The 7,189-nt window shown below is 37.6% G+C and overlaps 1 long non-coding RNA gene and 1 other non-coding gene across 8 annotated transcripts; one reads left to right on the top strand and one right to left on the bottom strand.

The window, feature by feature from the left end:
* Positions 1-2,689: 2,689 nt before the first annotated feature.
* On the bottom strand, positions 2,690-2,760 carry TRNAG-GCC. Its single transcript has one exon. It is a non-coding gene; the product is annotated as a tRNA-Gly (tRNA).
* Positions 2,761-2,996: 236 nt separating this feature from the next.
* On the top strand, positions 2,997-6,844 carry LOC119998467. Of its 7 annotated transcripts, none has more exons than XR_005468256.1 (7): positions 2,997-3,359; positions 3,425-3,459; positions 3,555-3,616; positions 5,281-5,405; positions 5,546-5,865; positions 5,974-6,068; positions 6,645-6,844. It is a non-coding gene; the product is annotated as an uncharacterized LOC119998467 (long non-coding RNA). The 7 variants fall into 7 exon arrangements; XR_005468258.1 differs by lacking the exon at positions 6,645-6,844 and having other exon boundaries at positions 5,546-5,681; positions 5,797-5,865; positions 5,974-6,322; XR_005468261.1 differs by lacking the exon at positions 6,645-6,844 and having other exon boundaries at positions 5,546-5,681; positions 5,768-5,865; positions 5,974-6,322.
* The last annotated feature ends 345 nt before the right edge of the window (positions 6,845-7,189 follow it).

The raw sequence follows: 7,189 nt of genomic DNA, 5'->3' as shown, positions 1-7,189 counted from the left end.
CTCCAAAATTTGTCTGTTTCGGCGCTCAGCAACACCATTCTGTTGTGGTGTATAAGGACAAGTGGTTTCATGCAAAATTCCATGAGTCTGAAAATAAGCTTGTAACTCCTGATTTACAAATTCACCACCATTATCAGATCGAAGAACTTGTAAATTAGTAGAGAATTGTGTTTTGATCATGGTATGAAACGTGCGGAAGCAAGCAGCCACATCACTCTTATGACGCATAAGGTAAAGCCAAGTCATACGAGTGCAATCATCAATAAATAATACAAACCATCTAAAGCCAGTAGAAGTAGTAATAGGGGCAGGTCCCCAAACATCCGAATGAACCAACGCAAAAGGCACAACTCTTTTATTAGTACTATCAGAATAAGTAGCACGATGACTCTTGGCCAAAACACATGTATCACACTGAAAATTGGAAGGTTCACATGTAGAAAATAAAGTAGGAAATAAATATTTCAAGTACCCAAAGGAGACATGACCCAAACGATGATGCCATAACCGAATCTGATCTTCTGATGCCCTAGATGACCCTTTTGTTGATAGAGATCGTCCCATACTAACATCTTCCACATAATATAATCCCTCTCTCTTAGTACCACGCCCAATTATCTCCCCGCTGCAGAGATCCTGAAGGAAACAAAAAGTAGGATATATTAATACTAAACAATTTAGTTGTGTAGTAACTTGTGGCACAGATAAAAGATTATTGGAAAGAGCAGGAATCAATAAAGTGTGCTCCAAGGATAATGAAGGAGTTAAGTTAACCCTTCCAGCGCCCGTAACCGGATATGAAACACCATTGGCATTGGTGACAGTAGAGCAATTTGGTAAACAAGCATCATGTAATAAGGACGCATCAAAGGTCATATGATTAGTCGCACCAGAGTCAAGAATCCAACCGGGATCTTTTTCAGAATTTGTTGCAAGAAGGGCTAGACCAACACTACCTGACTGTTGGAGAAGAGTAGGATCTACCACAGAGTGAGTGATATCAACTGGAGTAGTGGAAGCCATGGTATCCATTGAAGAAGGAGTCGGTGCCATTGGGACTGTAGGTGAGGTGCATAGCGCAACTTTACCACCTTTTCGAGCTTGTAATCGCTCTTTGTGAGCCTGCCACCACTCGGGATATCCATGCTTTTTGAAGCAAGTATCTACAATATGTTTGGTGCTGCCGCAATGAGTACATTTACCACCAGTAGGTACTGACAGTGACAAAGAACTTGTTGGAGTTCCATATTTTCGAACTGCCATAGCCATCTAAGGAACTTCTGAAGACATCATTGTATTCCGGCGAAGTTCTTCACGTCTCACAGTTGAGAAAGCATTATCAGGTCCAGGTAGAGGATTAGTACGAAGAATATCTCCCCGAACAGAATCATATATATCATCAAGCCCAGCCAAAAAAGAATAGACTCGATCTTCATCAATTTCAGCCATTCGAGTCTTAATCACATCTGGCTGAGTAAAGGTAATTGGACGACGATGATCAAGCTCCTGCCAAATAACCTTAAGATCGGAATAGTATGCAGCCACAGGTCGCCCTGCCTGCTTAGTTGCCATAGCTTTTCGAGACAGATCATACAAAATAGATTTATCAGCACCCTCAAAATATGTTTGAGACACAGTATCCCAAACATCATTCGCAGTGGGTAAACGAATAAAAAGATTCATTATATCGGCCTCCATAGAGCCAATAATTCAGCCTTTTACAGTAGAATCCTCCATCATCCACTTGTTATATGTAGAGTCACTAACAGTAGGTTTCGAGGTCGTACCTTTGAGATATTCCATCTTTCCTCGTCCAGCAACGAACATAGTAACCACCTGAGACCAAAGAGTGAAATTTGAGCCATTCAGTTTGATCCCATAAGGAATAGAGGTTGGTTCTTGAGTTGGCGTCACCACAGGTGGAACTATAAGAGCACCGGATTCAGCCATGAGTTGTTTGTAATTTCTGGATGAGATTCTGGTTCAATGGTGCAATCGGCACCTGTTATGGACGAAGCAATCGGCTTCTGTCGGATGGTTGGAGCAGTCGGCCCCTAGTAGCTACGGTGATGGAGAGGTAGTATGTTAAGAGAACCTGCTCCGATACCAACTTAATTTTGCAATCAATTACTTTTATTGAAGTGGGAAACACCTATATATAGCTATTACATTGGTTTACAATCAATGATCTACGTAATTACAATCTTTATCAAAGTCAACAATTGAGGCATCAATTAGTCAACAATTGAGGCATCAATTATGAACTTAGACAAATCAATATTGATTGCCGAATCTTCAATTAAGGAAAGTCTTCAATCAATATTGAGTTTGTCAATAAAGTCTTCAATCAATAAAGTAAATCTTGGGTAAATCTTTGACTCTATTCAACAGTTTCATAGTGGAAGAACATCAAACAATGTGATGAGTGAACTTGGTAGTTGGTATCTACATTTGCAGTAGGATTCTTCACAAACTCAGGACATCTACTAAGAACTCCGAATCATTATTCTACTTCTAATAGGCCATCAACTAGATCAGAATCTTCATTTGCCACCAGCTTGTACTACATATATATATATATATCAGATGCTCTTTGTATGGAAAACAATCTTGGTCTAAGACACTGTAGTGGAAATACCACACACCAGAGACGAAAAAAATAAAAAACATAAGGATGAGAAAAAAAAAATGCACCAGCCGGGAATCGAACCCGGGTCTGTACCGTGGCAGGGTACTATTCTACCACTAGACCACTGGTGCTTTGATGGCATTGTGGTGAAAAGTCGTTTTTCTCGATTCATATTGGTTTCTTATTTATTTTTATTTTTTTTTTGTTTCTTATTGAGTAGCTCCAAATCTATACATACACAATTACGGAGTCCTGAGGCAGTTCTAAGATTGTCCACGTCGGCTTCCAGGAACGACATATGATTGCCATGTTGGATTTAATCTAAATTAAATATTAAAAAAAAAAAAACAAAGTTTGGACTTGAATTATTGCTACCATTTACGATTCTTCAAACGACTCTTCACATCTCCTGCCCCAATTCATGCACCAGAGACGAGATAGATGAATTATTGCTACCGTTTACGATTCTTCAAACGACTCTTCACATCTCCTGCCCCGATTCGTGCACCAGAGATGAGATAGATGAATTATTGCTTCGATTTGAGGGTCATTTCCTCTTGCGGACTGTATAAATTCCTTTTTTCTTGATTAGATATAGATCGTCTGTTCTTCCTCCATTGTCGTGAAACAAAGCGGGGTGCGTACATCTAGAGGATTTGTGCTAATGTCAAGATCAAAGCCGAAGTAAGTCGATTTGAGGGTCTGTGTCTAGCCTTCTGCTTCCTCTAAGGTATGCATAAATTACTTTTGTTCTTATCACCGAATACATTCTAACCCACTGACCGTGTTTTCCAGGTCCAGTACGCTTCTAAAGCCGTCGACAACAGCGGGTATTCCGAAATATCACTCTTATTTCATCTTTGCTTTGTTTTTGTATAAAAAAGCTATGTTTATACCTTCAGTTTTTCATTTCGCTTCGAGTCAGCGATGCTTGAGGTAGACGATTTTTGAGGTAGACGAGGTAAGCGAGGAGTTCGCTGCCAAGAGGTATTACTTCTTTCTTACTTAACCCATTCTTCTTCTCAGGTATTATTATGTCAGTTGTTTTGTTCCCTTTAAAAGTGGATTAGATTCATGGCTGCGCATACGTTAAGAGCGAATGTTGTCTTTAGAGACTCTCAAGTGCCTTCTACTGTTGATGTAGAATTGGGTATTATTATTGATTGGATCTGATGTTAAAGATCTTATTTACATTGATGCGGTGTCTGGCTGTTTAAGATTAGAAAAAGCTTTGTTCAAAGTTTTCCAATTGAATGATAGTGTTCTCTGCATTCGCAAACCTGTGAAGTTGCTCAATCATTCCTTTTCGGCATGTATAAAATACGCAATCTTATTATGGCAAGCTTTTCATTGTTGGAATGTCTTGAGACACCGATGAAGGGCGTCTCAAGGATCACTTCAGCCCTTTTGGAGAGGTGGTGGAGGCAGCGATAATGAGGGATCAGACCACATGGCATGCCCGTGGTTTTGGTTTTGTAGTTTTTGCTGACCCGGCGGTTGCAGAGAGAGATTAACGAAAAGCACGACATTAATGGCATGACTGTAAGCTGCTAGGAACTACAAGTGAACTTCTTAGATTCTAAAACACTGGCTGATTTATCATTGATGGTTTTGTTGGATGTTTCAAGAAACTAAAGGGAAGTTCATTTCCTAATCAAACTTAGGCATCTTAAACTGTTGGAATTAGTTTCGTCTTGGTCATGTAGTAAACGATTTTCAAATTAGATCACAAGTAAACACCATTTTCGCTTTTTACTTTGGGTCAAAAGTTTGGGGTTTTAGTCTCTAATCATCTGTTTTTATAATATTTCGATTATTGAGCCTCCTGCAAAGGGAGGAGTCCAATAATATAGATGGAGTTGTGTTAGTTAACAAGTTCATGCACAAAAATCCTTACATTGGCAGCCACTTAATATCAAATGATATAAGTATGGTACATGACGTCGCACAATAAGTTTATTATTGGCTAAATTTTAATGGACACTTTTTTATTAGCACAGGTTGATTTAAATAATGAATATGGATCACCAATTGTCCAGATCTTATCCTTCTTTTGAAATTATACATGCATTGGAAAAGAGTACATTTTTCCCCACAAGAAAGTACATTCATTGGAAGGTTAATTATATTATAGATGTACCTGAGTATGCTATTATCATGTAAGTCAATCTATAAATTATCTTCAGACTGAGGTAACTGCTTGGTGTCCACAAGTAAATCAAGTGATGAACAAAAACATAGCTGTTTGTTTCATCCACACTTTCCATGCCGATAGTTTCCTTCTTTGATTTCTTAATGCTCTCTGATTATCTTTGTACCACTTCTGGTGAAAATTCAGAAATGTAGCTCATTAAGCATAATTAAGTAATGAAACTCCTAGGAAAAGATAGATCAAGGTCTAATCATTTTAAAATGATATTAAGTATTATATCAGGGTCTACTTAATATTCCCTTCAGCATTATGTCATTAATAAGAGGAGCGCCCTTGCAGGAGACTCAATTGAAGCATTATCATTTCATGGTTAAAAGAGCTGCTAATCATTTTATGCTCAAAACCTTGCCCTTATTAAGTCACAAATATAAAATAGTTTGTAATTCTAGCTTCTATGTGCACGATATTATAACATTATTTGAATTTTCAATGTGTGCAGTACGTTTCGGAGCAAGGGAGCAAGCTGGGTTATGCATCATTGAGCGTAAAACAAGGATTAGTACACTTTCATCTCTAGAAACAGCAGGAAAAACTTCGCCATGCATTTTCATACAGCTGGAGGCTGTAAGTGTTCCTAATCTTCTTTAAATTTGATGTCATCTTGAAAATGATGCAGTGGACAAAGAATTTATTTTGTTGACATAAGTGTATCCTCCTTTTTCCCTGGAATTCTTAAAATAAAAACATGCTTAACTCATGATTAGGTGGTCATTGCCCGATATCAAACACTGCTAAAGGAAGCTGGATTCCAATCTGTCTACTTTTAACTTTGCCAAATGCACTGGGAAAATGAGGAGTACAGAAGGATTTGGGGTCAAAAAGGACATGAAGTACGATGAGGTGAAAAGATTTCCATAAGAGGATGCATTGAATGTATATATTGTTGGTGTTACCAATTATTTGTATTATTCTGATATCTCTAATAGGGTGCTGCACTGATTTCAATGACAAACAGATCAACAGCAACTGTAGGCATGATTAGTTGAATGTGAGCTATTTACATAATAGAATTTGTCAACTGCAGGTATCTTTAAGCCACACAAGATTTCTCATTTGTACATTTTGTTAACCGGTTATCCGTCATTTGTAGAACAATTCCTGCGGTTTGACAGAATTCCTTTCATTGAATCAGGGGAAAAAGTATGCTTGGGTCTGTGGCCTTTCTGAACAAATGGGATTCTATGGCATAGGGATTGCTTATACTGTTACTTCTGCTATTAGTATGAGGTATTTGTGTTGCCTAGAATCTCAGTTTGGTAATAAATGAAAAATTAACAAATAATCATTTAGTATTAAATTTTATTCTCTTTGATGAAGAACAATGCAACAATCAATTTGTTACCACAAAGAAGGGCACATGCATATGAAATTTAGATGCATATTAGATGCTATATTTAAGAATTGTTCAAGTTATGCTGTCACAAACACTGGATTTTCCATAACACTCAATGGCTATCGATTGTTACTGCAATCATGTCATTCACCTATTCTTTCATTGGTTTGATACTTGGGTTTGTGAAAACAATTGGTATCTATTTGATTACTCCTTATCAGTCAAGACTCTTATAGAGCAAGAGGAGTCGTCTCTTCCAACTGACTCCTTGAACTTCTACATTACTCAATTCGTAAAATATGTGCTTATCAGTTTAGTGGCATGTTTTGTAGGCAGTTCCAAGGTATGTCACTGTACCTGTGCTTACAGTTGATGACACTAATAATACAATAGTAATTCAGGTTAATACAAGTATTTTTGGCTTATGCAGAATTTAGTTCCAAATTATTTTATTTTAATTTTTATTACAGATCTTTGTTGTTAACGTGGATGCCAATGTCTCGGAATAGGAATTGAAGCAAATCCTTTATAATTTGGGGGAATTATTAATGTCAATATGCCTTTGGGCATAGGGTGTGGCTTTCTACAGTTTGGAAATAGGTTTGTTTAATTTTTTTTTCTTATGACATGTTTTTGTATGGTTCGTAACAATTGATTAAGTGCCAACAACGAATGGCCCAGTTCAACACTATTTTATGAACCCTGGTGGTGACTTTTTTTTCATATAGAGTTCCCTTATTAAGCACATGGTGCCACTACTTGTGTTGACGTGATGGCCTCTGATAAATTTTTCAACCCATTATTCCATTTATATTTTCCATTGAGACGAGCTTAACTAAACTAAATGCTAGGGACAAAAACAATGGGAAGAACTGTCGTGGAAATAGTCAAATAGGACTTCATGATGTATGGTGGTCAAATGTTGCGTGCCTTCTCTTTTTCATTGTTCTTCGTGTGTCGACTGTCGAGACTTTTTTATGGAAGTTTTAACTTGGTGGCCTGATATCCCCTTTTT

Source organism: Tripterygium wilfordii, chromosome 5 (genome assembly GCF_013401445.1).
Source record: "Tripterygium wilfordii isolate XIE 37 chromosome 5, ASM1340144v1, whole genome shotgun sequence".
NCBI classification, from domain to species: Eukaryota; Viridiplantae; Streptophyta; class Magnoliopsida; order Celastrales; family Celastraceae; genus Tripterygium; species Tripterygium wilfordii.
The sequence above is the reverse complement of the archived record's forward strand: the minus strand, read 5'-3'. Positions and strand labels throughout refer to the sequence as shown.